The sequence below is a fragment of the Anopheles stephensi genome, chromosome 2 (assembly GCF_013141755.1).
Source record: "Anopheles stephensi strain Indian chromosome 2, UCI_ANSTEP_V1.0, whole genome shotgun sequence".
In the NCBI taxonomy this organism is placed as follows: Eukaryota; Metazoa; Arthropoda; class Insecta; order Diptera; family Culicidae; genus Anopheles; species Anopheles stephensi.
Window position 1 is genome coordinate 54,611,290 of NC_050202.1, and position 17,664 is coordinate 54,628,953.

Sequence of the window (17,664 nt, forward strand, 5' to 3'; positions counted from 1 at the left end):
CTTGTCTGTCGGATGATCTATGGTAGCTACAGATGAATAAAACCCGGACCAGTATTTGTGCGCTTGGTGTGGTAGTGAAGGGACCAGGACCACCATTCCTGCTGTTGTCAGCGGCGATGCTGCTCCCGTTATTGGTAACTATCGAGGAAGTCAGCGTCCGGTTCTAAAGTGCACAACAATCAGTACGCTGTGGTGCGATGCAACAAGCCAGCCAGCCATAACCAGTTTCGGAAACTAACATTTGTGCTGAGGCGGAGGTAATTGATGGCAACAAGGTCGCGATTTGATTGCTGTGTTGCTGATGAGGACCATCATCAATAGGGAGCAGTAGGGTAGGGTATCATCCACTGTTCTTGAACATGGCAAGCGCTCTTAAGGATAGATAATGAAGTGTAACAATATATTGAAGGTGGAGGATAATGTAGAAATGACTGATTGTATCAGTATTTCATACTCAACTTTAAGAGGACAAATAAAGTGTAAAACAAGTGACGAATTCAACTGAACTAGCCGTTCCATGCGAGCATGCATCGATCGTGGAAATCAAGTTCCGTGCTAGCAATACTCTGCTTTACCGCATCTAAGACTAGCATGATTGAGGATGAATACACATTCCGGATATGGTGTACATTTAAAAGGCTTCAAGCCATCTTAAACCGCATGAAGTGTACTGAGTAGAGAATCCGCTCGAAGATAGCATCAAACACAGGAAGCTTCTTCTTCTTCTTCTTCTTCTTCTTTGGCCTAACCACGTAGTTGGATAGTCAGTTATCTCACTACAGGAGAACGGTCCAGATGGGATTAGAACCCCGGTCCTGCCGCATAAGCAGCTGTTGCTTCTTCCAACGAAGCAGCATTCCCCCGCTTATGGAAGGTTTCTATGTACTCATGTTACAATGTTTCTATGTACTCATGCACACCTTAAGAGTTTGTTTTCCTCAACTTTTCTGTTCAGGACACCAACCAAACGAACTAAACGATCATCTCGCCATCATCGTTAAGCGGTTCGATTTGAAAACAGGTTAGTGAGAAAAACGTGTTGTGTGATCCGTGTGTAGGACATGGCGATAAGCGCTGAACGGAAATGGACGAGGATGACGAAAAGGACAACAATAGCCGATTCCTTGAGCTGCTAGGCTATGCCTCACGGTACCTGTACATAAAAGTGAGGGAATTAGGTGAATACACTCAGCTATATTCAATTTAGCGTTCGCTGCCAAACCCAACAACGGCATCACCATCGGCAGAATGAGCCATAGAGAAGCTCTAGTGTAAATTGTGGACTAGTTCTAGCTTCGGCTGGACATATACTAAAATTGCAACAAAGCCAATGAACTGTTTTAGTAAAATGTTTGACCAACGGCTATGCTCAAGAGTCATTACATCTTGGTATCAGATTGTGAAAAATGTATAATAGTAGGAGTATCACGAGAACATAAAGCATCCCAAAACGCTACTGTTTCAGATAAAGAACGCCGGAATCGACCGGAAATTATATTTGTTTGATGAGATGATGAGTGAAATTTAAGTGGTTGAAAAGCGTACGCATTGTAATGCAGGAAAACTCAATGGAATGTTCAAGCATAACGCAAACATTACCGGCGGTATAGAAAAGTCTACAATTTAGTCTTGAGTAGAGAGCCTCTTGAAGAGAGAGAATCGAATGAGGCTATAGATCAAAACGGCAGATCTGCAACGGCAATAGTGCTTGCCACAAACAAGACCTCGCTAGGGTAGGAATATATTTAAGTTTCCTTTGGAACCCCCTTGTAGCAGCTGCTTAGAATAATAGTAATGATTTAAGCCATCACAATGACAGCACTGGTTCTACTGCCCAGGACGCAATAGATATTTTATCTGCAGCATGGCCTCACTTTAAAAGGACAAGATGTATTATAACGCAGAAGAACGCAATCTGAAGCTGATTTGAAATTGAAAAACTTGTGCCCTAGAGAATCGCCTGTTCTATATTGTTTACCATTTTTATATACAATTGTTCAATTTATACTCCTCCAAGAATTCCAAATGTTGCAAAAAGCATGTGAATTATGTGGCTTGCTATACGAAAAGGTGTTGCATTCTGAATCGAAGCATTCCTGAATCTCCAGTAATAGCGGAGCTTTGTGCTGGTGCTAGAAGCATCACTTTGTTGTCATTGTACAACAACCAGAAAGCAATAGATTTAGCTCAATACCACAGACAAGTCGATCGGTTTGTTTTCGATTACCTTAAACTTGAAACCTTAAACTAAATTTGCCCAACGGCGCTTGATGATTAAGAGCTATGCATAAACTAAATCCTGTACCTAGAACTTCTAATCATGATGATGATTAAAACAATTTGTTGTCTCCCCATAACTAAATTAAGTCTAAAGGAGTGAGATGCGTACATACCCTCGAAGAAGCTGCGTATTGTCATGGACGAAATGGACGAATCTTGATGATAATGGTAGTTTTGTCGATTGATCATGATGGATTACATACTAGACATCCCAAGTTTCAGACTGCTGGTTGATGATTCTGGCTGGGGCAGTTTCTTTAGATCAACCAGTGAATGGAGAATATTCGTATGCCCATCACTTGAAATGCTACAATGAGAAAAATAATAGATAAATGAAAATTACACTCAAGACAGATAGATGAATATGCAGCTTTTACTTACCACACTACAGATGAGCTGGTATTTAAAATTGGTCCGCTCAAGTGTTGAAGCACGAATATGATATGATGGTAGTTGGTTTCAATCCTTAACCATCGTGTTATTTAGCAAATATTTTTTACAAGTTACAAGGAACTCATGGTGTGATTGTTACTTCATGGCCGACGACTCATTGTCAAACAACTTCACAAGACCAACACTCCCGGTAGGCGCCACAGAAAGCGGATTAGAAGCTGGTATGTTTTTATAAGTTTGATTTTGAAGCAGCACATCTGAAATAATTAAAATAACTCTTTAAATTTTCAGTTAAGCTAAAGCGAGATGAGTGGCTCTTACCATCAGCTTTGTATCGATTTCACCTAAAGTTGAGGCTACCCAGATATGCTACCCAATATGCTTGCTTGTTGATCTGTAACAATCCGTAAAAAAGCACAATTAGTTTTAACTAAAACAAGCAAAAACTTTTAATGAAAGACACACACTTACCTTTGCAAAGAAAGACGATTAAAGGTATTCAATGGATGTTCCGACGTTCGGTCGATCGTTATTCCAATTGCAGTGAGACCGGGACACGAGCCACCCCACTTTGGTCGTCAGGAACCGCTAGGCAGTGTTGGAAGTAGAAAAGGAGAGGCGGCCCATCTCTTCCTTGACTTCCTTCCTTCACTACCCCTCCCTCCGGCTTGGCCATGCGTTACCAGCTTCTTCTTGACCAGAGAAGAAAAGGGACCAACCAGCCCTTGCACCCCTTGGCAACGCATGTGACCGCTCTGCACGACGTGGACGTGCCGGAATGGGAGTTGAGTAGGAGAGCCTATGTTAGCCTTCCAGCGAGGCGTCGGATCCTACCCCATTAGCAGAGCATGGGTTGGCAAGCAACCCCCGTTTTTCCGAGTGGAGCTGAAACGAGAGAAAAAAGAAATGATTTGTTAGTATTTGTCGCGACCAATGATTGGACTTGTTTGAGCGAGAATTTATAGTTAAATTATGTTTTTGTTGATGCATTGTGACCCACGCAGTCTGGCCCAAAGAAGGCCGATGAATAGATGGATAATGAAATTCTCCTCATCCCTGCCCTTTGAGTCACGCCGTGAGAGTCCGGAGGGTGTTGCGTGTAGTGACGATGTTATTGGTAAGTTTGAAACTATAATGAAAATATGATTGTCTACGGAACTATGTGAGTAGAAGTAATAAAGGAATCAAAATTTGTTAAAAAAGCATACAGTCACGTATCATGCAAGGCAGAAGCTGTTAGTAAAGTGTTACAAATCAATAGAGTAATAAAAATAATTAATTGGAAAAAAGCGATAAAGTCATGGATGTAATGCCGTAATATCAACACTCCTTATAATGATCACAAAGCTAACAAGGCATTTCCTCCTTGTTATTTGCCTTATCCCGGGCATGGTCGGTTGTGGATGAAAACTCTTATCAATCAAACAATTATATCAATCTGATTTGCACTGTAGATAGCGACGAACGGTTCGAACCTTATCTGTACTGCAAAGAATGTGTTAAGCCGCAAATGCCATTGGAACAGAGATACATGTATTAAGAAAATATTGTCGTACTTATCTTACGGTGATTCGGATGCAATGGAATGATTGATCACCTGCTAATATGGTATGGTAGACGTAAAGAAAACTTTTAAATAAAGACAACATTAACACAAACCAGTTTGTTGGTTTTGCACACAGTTATTTTGTGTTACATTTTATTATTTTGCTTAACTCGAATTATGTTTCGAATATTCTTATTGCTATCGTTTTATCGCTGTTGTAGATTGTCTAACAAAAAATTGTTGGAGGAAAATGTATTGCGTTTAAAATGGCTTATGCAATACATTTGTTATAGTTTCTATGATTCTGTTCTTCTAACCTCATATTTTTCCATTTAGAGGATTACATGAATAGATTTACTTTCTATTGTCTTTAATCTTCCGCTTTAACTATCTGTCTAACAATGGACACTAACGATAGATTTTGTTGCTTTAAGGAACTGTTGGTATTATGTACAAGCATTTTCTTCAACTTTCGTTAAAGCAACAATTACAACCCAATGCAACATAACAGCCTCGAACCACGAGTTCAGAAGTAAAAGAAAAGCAAAACCTTTGCGACTTGTTGTGCGTGAGACACAGCCAAATGATAAAATGATGACAACAGAAATTTGTTTTTCAATTTTAACCTTTTTGGCGTTAAGTGAAATCCTTACCAGCACAAGCTGAAGCCTTTGAATGCAGTGTACAAATGAAAAGATTTCGATTTGAATTTTATCTTTGATTCAATTTTGAACAGGATGCTTGCAAAGATCTGCTTCAGTGTGCGATAGCTGAGTTACAAAGTTTTGCGATAGAGGGCGCTTTTTGAAATGACGCAAATGGACCGTCATCGGACGAAGATCAACCCGATCCACCGACGAACGGCTAACGAGCGTTGGGAGGAAGACAATGATGTGATTTTCCCACCTTGAACTCAAGAACAAGAACGCGATGGTTTTAGCTACTCCCAGTGAAAAACGAAAGTTCCTCATCAGTAACGGATGGTGGATGGGTGGCTTTTCCTAACGCTCGGTGGCCATTGGTAGGTGGATCGGTTTAATTGTTGACCTTAACCGGTCGTTTTCTTCCGTAAAGAGTTGCTCAAAGCGAATCAAAATCCTGTGAGGCCATGCAGATGTAATAATAATAGTAATAATAGTAATAATAGTAATAGTAATAGTAATAATAACAATAATAACATTGTTCAAAGGGAGTGTCCGGGATCGTCATCATTCCTCAATCCCCCAATCAAAATATGTGGAACGATGGTTGTTATTTGACGATCTTTCAAATAGTATTTCAAATTCTTCGACTCGAGCAGGTCAAACTGAAGGCTGCGTTGTCAGTGGATAGAAACCTTGTTAATCAGATTTCACTCAAATGGTAGAGAGCATCATCGTAATAGACGATCATCTATCAGAAGGTAACGAGCATTTAAACGAACGTTCTCTTCTCATCTCATCTCATCATCAGCAATCGGACATAATGGCCAAACCATCGAAAGCAAAGTCTCAGAAGCTGATAGACAAGTAGCACATTTTCTTTTAAATTCATATAAAACTTTACCGATCAAATTAAAACTGTGACTTAGACACCTTGGCTAGTAACAAACGCATTCAACGGACAGGAGCTGTTGGTCAATCGTCCTTGTGCAATAGCCGTTATCATCACTATCATCATCGTAAATCACCGTGCGAGACGAAGTTACTGTATTGACCAAAGCCAATACGAATGGAGACGGTATGTCGTTACAGCTTCCAATATCTTGTTGGATTCGACGGCTTTTGCAGAAACCGAGATGATCGCGGAACACAATTTTCATACCTTTTTGAAATTATCAGGAATTCAAGTGCTTGTTATTTGCACTAGTGTATCATAAATCAGGAAGGAAAAGTCTTGAGGAACTTCCCTACTGTTCAGATAATAGTCGAGAGTAAATGGCCATCGAACGAAGAACTGCATGAGTTGCATAATGGCAGCAAATCAGATCTGCTGATGCAAGTTACCAGCTAACGTAGCTCGTAACTCCAACGACGATGTACCGCGCACAGAGTTTCTTTTAATATTCATTTATGAAGCACAATTCCATCAAAGCAGAAGTATCAAGCACAGTAAATCTTCAAACATTTACACTAGTAAATGTATGAATATCTAAAATGCTTGATACAGTTGAAGAAAATTGCACCGCGATCGAGAAACACTGGCATCTTTTGGCTTCCTATTGATAATGAGCCCTTATCAGCACCAAGGCAATCAGATCGCGATTTTGCTAGCCTCAATTATCTCACCAGTCGTACGAATGTAATTTTTTATGGTTTACTTTATAATTGCTGAACGGTTCATCGCATAATGCATAACGCATGTGTTTTACACCCTAGAACCTTACGTTGAATTCCTCGATAGTACCAGAGCAGAAGCAGCGTCACTGCCGACCACAACAGAAATGCTGGCCAAAGCCCTTTCACGACCACACCATCCCACACAAATATTGACCCAGATTTTATTCACCTGAAGCTTCCATAAATCATCCGAGGGACAAGAGTATCCGCTCTGTCCCAAAGTTTCTATGATTCTCCAGCCGAATGCTAACCACTGTTCGTTACAAGAGGTGGACCTTTGCGGTGTAGTATTGACTTCAGGAAGCAAATTGACTTCTGACGTACATATCTCTACTCAAATAGGATACAAACACAGTGAAAGCCTTCAAATTTTTGCTACGCTCTTACAGCTTGTTCTGCTTTTAACATAAGTCTATGTAAAGTGTCTTATGATCCTCTTAACCCTTTGGACTCTAAGAGGCAACTCTCCATTACAAAACTTTTGCTCAGCGTTCGCGAATAATGGTTGGCATTTGGCTGGAAAATCATAGAGACTGTAAGACAGAACGGGTTCTCTTGTCTGTCGGATGATCTATGGTAGCTACAGATGAATAAAACCCGGACCAGTATTTGTGCGCTTGGTGTGGTAGTGAAGGGACCAGGACCACCATTCCTGCTGTTGTCAGCGGCGATGCTGCTCCCGTTATTGGTAACTATCGAGGAAGTCAGCGTCCGGTTCTAAAGTGCACAACACAAGTTTCGGTGGAGGATAATGTAGAAATGAGTGATTATATCAGTATTTCATACTCAACTTGAAGAGGACAAATAAAATGTAACACAGGGGACGAATTCAACTGAACAAGCCGTTCCATGGGAGCATGCATCGATCGTGGAAATCAAGTTCCGTGCTAGCAATATACTGCTTTACCGCATCTAAGACTCGCATTATGGAGGATGAATACACATTCCGAATATGGTGTACATTTAAAAGGCTTAAAGCCATCATAAAACAAATGATGTGTACTGAGTAGAGAATCCACTCGAAGATAGCAACAAACTTAGGTAAATTCTTCTTCTTCTTCTTCTTCTTCTGCGGTCTAACAGCCTCTTAGAGCATGCCTGCCATTTCTCGCTAACCAGACTTACAGATACCACGCAGTTGGATAGTCAGTTATCTCACTACGGGAGAACGGTCCAGATGGGATTACAACCCCGGTCCTGCCGCATAAGCAGCTGTTGCTTCTTCCAACGAAGCTGCATTCCCCCGCTTATGGAAGGTGGGACAATGTTTCTATGTACTCATGCACACCTTAAGAGTTTGTTTTCCTCAACTTTTTTGCTAAGGACACCAACCAAATGAACCAAACGATCATCTCGCCATCATCGTTAAGCGGTTCGATTTGAAAACAGGTGAGTGAGAAAAACGTGTTGTGTGATCCGTGTGTAGGACATGGCGATAAGCGCTGAACGGAAATGGACGAGGATGACGAAAAGGACAACAATAGCCGATTCCTTGAGCTGCTAGGCTATGCCTCACGGTACCTGTACATAAAAGTGAGGGAATTAGGTGAATACACTCAGCTATATTAAATTTAGCGTTCGCTGCCAAACCCAACAACGGCATCACCATCGGCAGAATGAGCCGTAGAGAAGCTCTAGCTTAAATTGTGGACTAGTTCTAGCTTCGGCTGGACATATACTAAAATTGCAACAAAGCCAATGAACTGTTTTGGTAAAATGTTTGACCAACGGCTATGCTCAAGAGTCATTACATCTTGGTATCAGATTGTGAAAAATGTATAATAGTAGGAGTATCAGGAGGACATAAAGCATCCCGCCATGCTACTGCTTCAGATAAAGAACGCCGGAATCGACCGGAAATTATGTTTGTTTGGTGAGATGATAAGTGAAATTTAAGTGGTTGAAAAGCATACGCATTGTACTGCAGGAAAATTCAATGGAATGTTCATGCATAACGCAAACATACCCGGAGGTATAGAAAAGTCTACAACTTAGTCTTGAGTAGAGAGCCTCTTGAAGAGAGAGAATCGAATGAGGCTATTGATCAAAACGGCAGATCTGCAACGGCAATAGTGCTTGCCACAAACAAGACCTCGCTAGGGTAGGAATATATTTCAGTTTCCTTTGGAACCCCCTAGAAGCAGCTGCTCAGAATAATAGTAATGATTTAAGCCATCACAATGACAGCATTGGTTTTACTGCCCAGGACGCAATAGATATTTTATCTGCAGCATGGCCTCACTTTAAAAGGACAAGATGTATTGTAACGCAGAAGAAAGCAATCTAAAGCTGATTTGAAATTGGAAAACTTGTGCCCTAGAGAATCGCCTGTTCTATATTGTTTACCATTTTTATATACAATTGTTCAATTTATACTCCTGCAGGATTCCAAAAGTCGCGAAAAGCATGTGAATTATGTGGCTTGCTTTACGAAAAGGTTTTGTATTCTGCATCGAAGCTTTCGTGAATCTCCAGTAATAGCGGAGCTTTGTGCTGGTGGTAGAAGCATCACTTTGTTGTCATTTTACAACAACCAGAGAGCAATAGGTTTAGCTCAATACCACAGACAAGTCGATCGGTTTGTTTGCGATTCCCTTAAACTTGAAACCTTGAACTAAATTTGCCCAACGGCGCTTGATGATTAAGAGCTATGCATAAACTAAATTCTGTACCTAGAACTTCTAATCTTGATGATGATTAAAACAATTTGTTGTCTCCCCATAACTAAATTAAGTCTAAAGGAGTGAGATGCGTACATACCCTCGAAGAAGCTGCGTATTGCCATGGACAAAATGGACAAATCTTGATGATAATGGTAGTTTCGTTGATTGATCATGGTGGATTACATACTCGACATCCCAGATTTCAGACTGAAGGTTGATGATTCTGGCTGGGGCAGTTTCTTTAGATCAACCAGTGAATGTGGAATATTCGTATGCCCATCACTTGAAATGCTACAATGAGAAAAATAACAGATAAATGAAAATTACACTCAAGACAGATAGATCAATATGCTGATTTTACTTACCAAACTACAGACGAGCTGGTGTTTAAAATTGGTCCGCTCAAGTGTTGAAGCACGAATATGATATGATGGTAGTTGGTTTCAATCCTTAACCATCGTTTTATTTAGTAAATACGTTATACAAGTCACATGGAGCTCATGGTGCGATTGTTACTTCATGGCCGATGACTCATTGTCAAACAACTTCACAAGAACAACACTCCCGGTAGGCGCCACAGAAAGCGGATTAGAAGCTGGTATGTGTTTATAAGTTTGATTTTGAAGCAGCACATCTGAAATAATTAAAATGACTCATTAAATCTTCAGCAAAGCTAAAGCGCGATGAGTGGCTCTTACCATCAGCGTTCTATCGTTTCCACGTAAAGTTGAGGCTACCCAGACGCCTATGGATGGAATGCTTGCGTGTTGATCTGTAACAATCCATAAGAAGTAAAATTAGTTTTCACTAAAACAAGCAAAAGCTTTTAATTAAAGACACACACTTACCTTTGCAAAGAAAAACGATGAAAGGTATTCAATGGATGTTCCGACGTTCGGTCGATCGTTATTCCAATTGCAGTGAGACTGGGGCACGAGCCTCACCACTTTGGTCGTCAGGAACCGCTAGGTAGTGTTGGAAGTAGAAAAGGAGAGGCGGCCCATCTCTTCCTTGACTTCCTTCCTTCACTACCCCTCCCTCCGGCTTGGCCATGCGTTACCAGCTTCTTCTTGACCAGAGAAGAAAAGGGACCAACCAGCCCTTGCACCTCGTGGCAACGCATGTGACCGCTCTGCACGACGTGGACGTGCCGGTCTGGGAGTTGAGTAGGAGAGCCTATGTTAGCCTTCCAGCGAGGCGTCGGATCCTACCCCATTAGCAGAGCATGGGTTGGCAAGCAACCCTCGTTTTTCCGAGTGGAGCTGAAACGAGAGAAATAAGAAATGAATTGTTGGTATTTGTCGCGACCAATGATTAAACTTGTTTGAGCGAGAATTTATAGTTAAATTATGTTTTTGTTGATGCATTGTGACCCACGCAGTCTGGCTCAAAGAAGGCCGATGAATAGATGGATAATGAAATTCTCTTCATCACTGCCCTTTGAGTCACGCCGTGAGAGTCCGGAGGGTGTAGCGTGTAGTGACGATGTTATTGGTAAGCTGGAAACTATAGTTAAAATATCATTGTCTACGGAACTATGTGAGTAGAAGTAATAAATGAATCAAAATTTGTTAAAAAAGCATACAGTCACGTATCATGCAAGGCAGAAGCTGTAGTAAAGTGTTACAAATCAATAGAGTAATTAAAATAATTAATTGGAAAAAAGCGACAAAGTCATGGATGTAATGCCGTAATATCAACACTCCTTATAATGATCACAAAGCTAACAAGGCATTTCCTCCTTGTTATTTGCCTTATCCCGGGCATGGTCGGTTGTGGATGAAAACTCGTATCAATCAAACAATTATATCAATCTGATTTGCACTGTAGATAGCAATGAACGGTTCGAACCTTATCTGTACTGCAAAGAATGTTTTGCTCAGCCGTTCCATTACGTGTACTCTCCATTACAAAACTTTTGCTCAGCGTTCGCGAATAATGGTTGGCATTTGGCTGGAAAATCATAGAGACTTTAAGACAGAACGGGTTCTCTTGTCTGTCGGATGATCTATGGTAGCCACAGATGAATAAAACCCGGACCAGTATTTGTGCGCTTGGTGTGGTAGTGAAGGGACCAGGACCACCATTCCTGCTGTTGTCAGCGGCGATGCTGCTCCCGTTATTGGTAACTATCGAGGAAGTCAGCGTCCGGTTCTAAAGTGCACAACAATTGAAATCAGTACGCTGTGGAGCGTTGCAACAAGCCAGCCAGCCATTTTCAGATTCTAACATTTGTGCTGAGGCGGAGGTAATTGATGGCAACAAGGTCGCGATTTGATTGCTGTGTTGCTGATGAGGACCATCATCAATAGGGAGCAATAGGGTAGGGTATCATCCACTGCTATTGAACATGGCAAGCGCTCTTAAGGATAGATAATGAAGTGTAACAATATATTGAAGGTGGAGGATAATGTAGAAATGACTGATTACATTTAAAAGGCTTCAAGCCATCATAAACCAAATGATGTGTACTGAGTAGAGAATCCGCTCGAAGATAGCAACAAACGTAGTTGGATAGTCAGTTATCTCACTACGGGAGAACGGTCCAGATGGGATTAGAACCCCGGTCCTGCCGCATAAGCAGCTGTTGCTTCTTCCAACGAAGCAGCATTCCCCCGCTTATGGAAGGTGGGACAATGTTTCTATGTACTCATGCACACCTTAAGAATTTGTTATCCTCAACCTTTTTGCTAAGGACACCAACCAAACGAACCAAACGATCATCTCGCCATCATCGTTAAGCGGTTCGATTTGAAAACAGGTGAGTGAGAAAAACGTGTTTTGTGATCCGTGTGTGGGACATGGCGATAAGTGCTGAACGGAAATGGACGAGGATGACAAAAAGGACAACAATAGCCGATTCCTTGAGCTGCTAGGCTATGCCTCACGGTAGCTGTACATAAAAGTGAGGGAATTAGGTGAATAGACTCAGCTATATTCAATTTAGCTTTCGCTGCCAAACCCAACAACGGCATCACCATCGGCAGAATGAGCCGTAGAGAAGCTCTAGTTTAAATTGTGGACTAGTTCTAGCTTCGGCTGGACATATACTAAAATTGCAACAAAGCCAATGAACTGTTTTAGTAAACATAAATCAATTGCCTGAATATTCTAACAAGTAGAATGGTCAAAATGTTTGACCAACGGCTATGCTCAAGAGTCATTACATCTTGGTATCAGATTGTGAAAAATGTATAATAGTAGAAATATCAGGAGAACATAAAGCATCCCGACACGCTACTGCTTCAGATAAAGAACGCCGGAATCGACCGGAAATTATGTTTGTTTGGTGAGATGATAAGTGAAATTTAAGTGGTTGAAAAGCGTACGCATTGTACTGCAGGAAAATTCAATGGAATGTTCAAGTATAACGCAAACATACCCGGAGGTATAGAAAAGTCTACAACTTAGTCTTGAGTAGAGAGCCTCTTGAAGAGAGAGAATCGAATGAGGCTATAGATCAAAACGGCAGATCTGCAACGGCAATAGTGCTTGCCACAAACAAGACCTCGCTAGGGTAGGAATATATTTAAGTTTCCTTTGGAACCCCCTAGAAGCAGCTGCTCAGAATAATAGTAATGATTTAAGCCATCACAATGACAGCATTGGTTTTACTGCCCAGGACGCAATAGATATTTTATCTGCAGCATGGCCTCACTTTAAAAGGACAAGATGTATTGTAACGCAGAAGAACGCAATCTGAAGCTGATTTGGAAATTGGAAAACTTGTGCCCTAGAGAATCGCCTGTTCTATATTGTTTACCATTTTTATATACAATTGTTCAATTTATACTTCTTCAAGAATTCCAAAAGTCGCGAAAAGCATGTGAATTATGTGGCTTGCTATACGAAAAGGTTTTGTATTCTGCATCGAAGCTTTCGTGAATTTCCAGTAATAGGGGAGCTTTGTGCTGGTGCTAGAAGCATCACTTTGTTGTCATTGTACAACACACAGAGAGCAATAGGTTGAGCTCAATACCACAGACAAGTCGATCGGTTTGCTTTCGATTCCCTTAAACTTGAAACCTTAAACTAAATTTGCCCAACGGCGCTTGATGATTACGAGCTATGCATAAACTAAATTCTGTACCTAGAACTTCTAATATTGATGATGATTAAAACAATTTGTTGTCTCCCTATAACTAAATTAAGTCTAAAGGAGTGAGATGCGTACATACCCTCGAAGAAGCTGCGTATTGTCATGGACAAAATGGACGAATCTTGATGATAATGGTAGTTTCGTCGATTGATCATGGTGGATTACATACTCGAAATCCCAAGTTTCAGACTGCTGGTTGATGAGTCTGGCTGGGTCAGTTTCTTTAGATCAAGCAGTGAATGTGGAATATTCGTTTGCCCACCACTTGAAATGCTGCAATGATAAAAATAACAAATAAATGAAAATTACACTCAAGACAGATAGATCAATATGCTGATTTTACTTACCACACTACAGATGAGCTGGCATTTAAAATCGGTCCGCTCGAGTATTGAAGCACGAATATGATATGATGGTAGTTGGTTTCAATCCTTAACCATCGTATTATGTAGTAAAACCGTTATACAAGTCACATGGAACTCATGGTGTGATTGTTACTTCATGGCCGACGACTCATTGTCAATCAACTTCACAAGATCAACACTCCCGGTAGGCGCCACAGAGAGTGGATAAGAAGCTGGTATGTGTTTATAAGATGGTTTTGAAGACATCTGAAATAATTAATATGACTCATTACATTTTCAGTAAAGCTAAAGCGCGATGAGTGGCTCTTACCATCAGCGTTCTATCGTTTCCACGTAAAGTTGAGGCTACCCAGAAGCCTATGGATGGAATGCTTGCGTGTTGATCTGTAACAATCCGTAAGAAGTACAATTAGTTTTCACTAAAACAAGCAAAAACATTTTAATTAAAGACACACACTTACCTTTGCAAAAAAAGACGATTAAAGGTATTTAATGGATGTTCCGACGTTTGTTCGATCGTTATTCCAATTGCAGGGAGACCGGGGCACGAGCCTCCCCATTTTGGTCGTCAGGAACCGTTAGGTAGTGTTGGAAGTAGAAAAGGAGAGGCGGCCCATCTCTTCCTTGACTTCCTTCCTTCACTACCCCTCCCTCCGGCTTGGCCATGCGTTACCAGCTTCTTCTTGACCAGAGAAGAAAAGGGACCAACCAGCCCTTGCACCCCTGGGCAACGCATGTGACCGCTCTGCACGACGTGGACGTGCCGGTCTGGGAGTTGAGTAGGAGAGCCTATGTTAGCCTTCCAGCGAGGCGTCGGATCCTACCCCATTAGCAGAGCATGGGTTGGCAAGCAACCCCCGTTTTTCCGAGTGGAGCTGAAACGAGAAAAAAGAAATGATTTGTTAGTATTTGTCGCGACCAATGATTAGACTTGTTTGAGCGAGAATTTATAGTTAACTTATGTTTTTGTTGATGCATTGTGACCCACGCAGTCTGGCTCAAAGAAGGCCGATGAATAGATGGGTAATGAAATTCTCTTCATCACTGCCCTTTGAGTCACGCCGTGAGAGTCCGGAGGGTGTTGCGTGTAGTGACGATGTGATTGGTAAGTTTGAAACTGTAGTTAAAATATTCTTGTCTACGGAACTATGTGAGTAGAAGTAATAAAGGAATCAACATTTGTTAAAAAAGCATACAGCCAAGTATCATGCAAGGCAGAAGCTGTTAGTAAAGTGTTACGAACCAATACAGTAATAAAAATAATTAATTGGAAAAAAGCGATAAAGTCATGTTATCAACACTCATTATAATGATCACAAAGCTAACAAGGCATTTCCTCCTTGTTATTTGCCTTATCCCGGGCATGGTCGGTTGTGGATGTGTGGTGATGGCGGAACTGTTTTCCTGATCTATTATGGTTGATGAGTCTTTTAGTTCGTTGAGGATGATCCTTTATACTAATTAAAAAATAAATAATGATAAATGTAATGATATTAATGGGCTTATAATGATAAATATACCCTACGACTGTGGAGATTATCTTGTCTCTCAAAAAAAAAAATGTAAATAAAAGATGCTTCTAAGTAAACACAGAACGATGATGGCACTGAAAGATTTCTATTAAAATGAGATTACAGACAAAAATAAGAACAAACAATTTATCTTGTAAAAACATTTTAATTGCAAATCTTTAGCTCACAATTACTTGCTTTGTACGGTGGAAGTTATCTTTTCACGAATGCTTACAATCAACTCAAACAGAGTGAAACAAAGTAAAAAGTTGAGTAATTTGGTGATATAATTTGCATCAACTTTTCATTTTGTTTCACTCTGTAAGTAGCGTGAAGAAAATTGTACTTCGGATGAAAATGTTTAAAAGCTTACAGCTGTATGACATCACTATACCACACTACGATGAAATCAGACCCGCGACGTTCCAATTCTCGCGAACTGCTCGTTAGTCAGCTCTCCGATAGAACGTGTTGCCCTTGCGAAAGACCTTGGTGCATGGCTGGATGAGTCATCGTCATTTAAGGAACATATAAACTGGATTGGACGTGTCCCGTTAAAGACACTATAAAGCTGTTGGGTTAGATTAGTGCTTGAATATGCCGGTGAGCTTTCGGTGCCGGCTAGTGTCACCGTCTTACAAAAATTGTAAGTGTCCACACTAGGATGCTCCTATGCCACTCACAGCTGGATGCTAGGCATTGTTAGGCCAAATGGTACGCTTTTACACATAAGCACAAGCAATTTTCATAGCTTAGCTACTATCCAACAATACCTTCAACACTCCATTAACCTGTAGGTCCGCATCCGTTGCCTCAGTTCACGCGCTGCTCTGCTCGTTACGGCCTCAACGATCCATTTCTTCCTGCGATAGCATCATTTACTTACTTTGCTAACTATAATATCTTGACAAAAAAACAAGCAGTTTTTATGATAAAACCCATCCAACCTGATTGAAAGATGAAATGAATGGTAGAACTAATTTTTGCTTGTGCCCATGTGGTACAAACCCAAACAGTGAAGCTTAAAAAGAAAGGTGAACAAATTGGCAATAAACTATTGTTCAGCCTCTTTTTAAGCTTCAGCGTCAGGGTTTAGAGCGTGTTTTATTAGTCCAATCATATGAATATTCCTTAGAGGGTTCTGCGTGAAGAGGAACACATTCACTTGTATTAAAATAAAGATGATATCACCGCCTTAGTCCATCGTCCCAGAAATGCATGATAAACTCTCCCAAGTCGGCAGGAAAAATTGATCAACCTTACTTTCATTAGCTTCCGTAAATAACATTCTCACATTCAATTGTTTTATGAAACTCGACTGAGATAAAATCCTTCACAGAAACACATATATCCTAAGAAAATACACTATCCCCAGAAGTATGATAATTGTAAGGCTATATGATAAATTAGTGTAAACAATAATGGTATGTGGAGTTAGCACTAAAGGTCTTCAATAAAATGCGGCCACTCTTAACTATGATATTGAAGCAATAAAAGTGATCGCATTTTAATTGTAAACCTATAACACACACTCACGTTCAACATTCTTTTGAGTAGAACTATGAGGTGAGTTGAGAAGTTTCATCACATCAATCTTTAACAATCATTCAGAGAAAGAAAATCATGTTGCTTCGACGCTTCGTTCCACATCTCAACTTTTGTCTGCTTGATCGTTTCTATCTGTTATAACAAGCACTCGTGCCACAGACACACTCAGACCGACGACTTCATACAAACACTGCACCGTGCAACAATCCCCGACCGGTGGGACACAAAGTAGAAAGATGAGGAGGTAGGTTTGTAAGCGATCGTCAAATTTTTACTTTGGAGCCCACCAGATAGGTTCAAGAAAGTTTTTGCTGTTTTTAATTTCTTCCAACTAACAACACGTAACGGTTTGATAAAAACGATTAAAACGTTATAAAGACGATAGCAGCGTTAAAAGTTTTTAGAAGGGTGCAGTTGCTCATAAAGTCTGACATTTCCAATTATGAGTAACTGTAACCCTTCTGAAAACCTCTATGCTAATAATGTTCGGGTGTTCCTGTTGACACATTACGCACGGATTGCCCTCAACTCTTCTATTGACCTCGCTGTTTTACGACGATGATTTTACTCGCTTCATGTCTAATGTTCTGATCGGGAAAGTGCCCCAATCATGGCCCTCCTTCGAGTGACTGTGCCCTTCGTAGGTTGAAGTGTGCCACGGGAGCTACCTTTCGCGAGAATCGTTTCTTTAGTACTTCATCAACTCGAAAAGAAAACGGCAACACTCCGTCTGCAGTTTGCGATACCTTCACCACACGCCTCACAGCCACCTTCTAGCTGGACGGTTTTCGCTCAACAGAGGATCATAAATGCACTTTCTAGCACGCCGATGGATGCAGTGACTTCTAATCGGCGAATCACATTGCTTTGTGCTTGGGGTTTGCTAAGGGGTTCGAGCTCCTTACATGTGAGTCACTACTCGCAGCTGCTTCCAACTTCCT

General features: G+C 40.9%; 3 long non-coding RNA genes across 3 annotated transcripts; all 3 read right to left on the reverse strand.

Annotated features, from left to right (window-relative positions):
* Positions 1 to 818: 818 nt before the first annotated feature.
* On the reverse strand, positions 819 to 3,511 carry LOC118502789. The gene is made up of 4 exons (XR_004905082.1): positions 3,145 to 3,511; positions 2,995 to 3,067; positions 2,662 to 2,930; positions 819 to 2,587 (listed from the first exon to the last, which is right to left on the reverse strand). It is a non-coding gene; the product is annotated as an uncharacterized LOC118502789 (long non-coding RNA).
* An 824-nt stretch (positions 3,512 to 4,335) lies between these two features.
* Positions 4,336 to 10,428, reverse strand: LOC118502788. The gene is made up of 4 exons (XR_004905081.1): positions 10,049 to 10,428; positions 9,899 to 9,972; positions 9,566 to 9,834; positions 4,336 to 9,491 (listed from the first exon to the last, which is right to left on the reverse strand). It is a non-coding gene; the product is annotated as an uncharacterized LOC118502788 (long non-coding RNA).
* LOC118502785 lies at positions 10,426 to 14,497 on the reverse strand. Its single transcript, XR_004905077.1, has 5 exons — positions 14,126 to 14,497; positions 13,975 to 14,048; positions 13,647 to 13,910; positions 13,379 to 13,572; positions 10,426 to 10,462 (listed from the first exon to the last, which is right to left on the reverse strand). It is a non-coding gene; the product is annotated as an uncharacterized LOC118502785 (long non-coding RNA).
* Between the last annotated feature and the right edge of the window lie 3,167 nt (positions 14,498 to 17,664).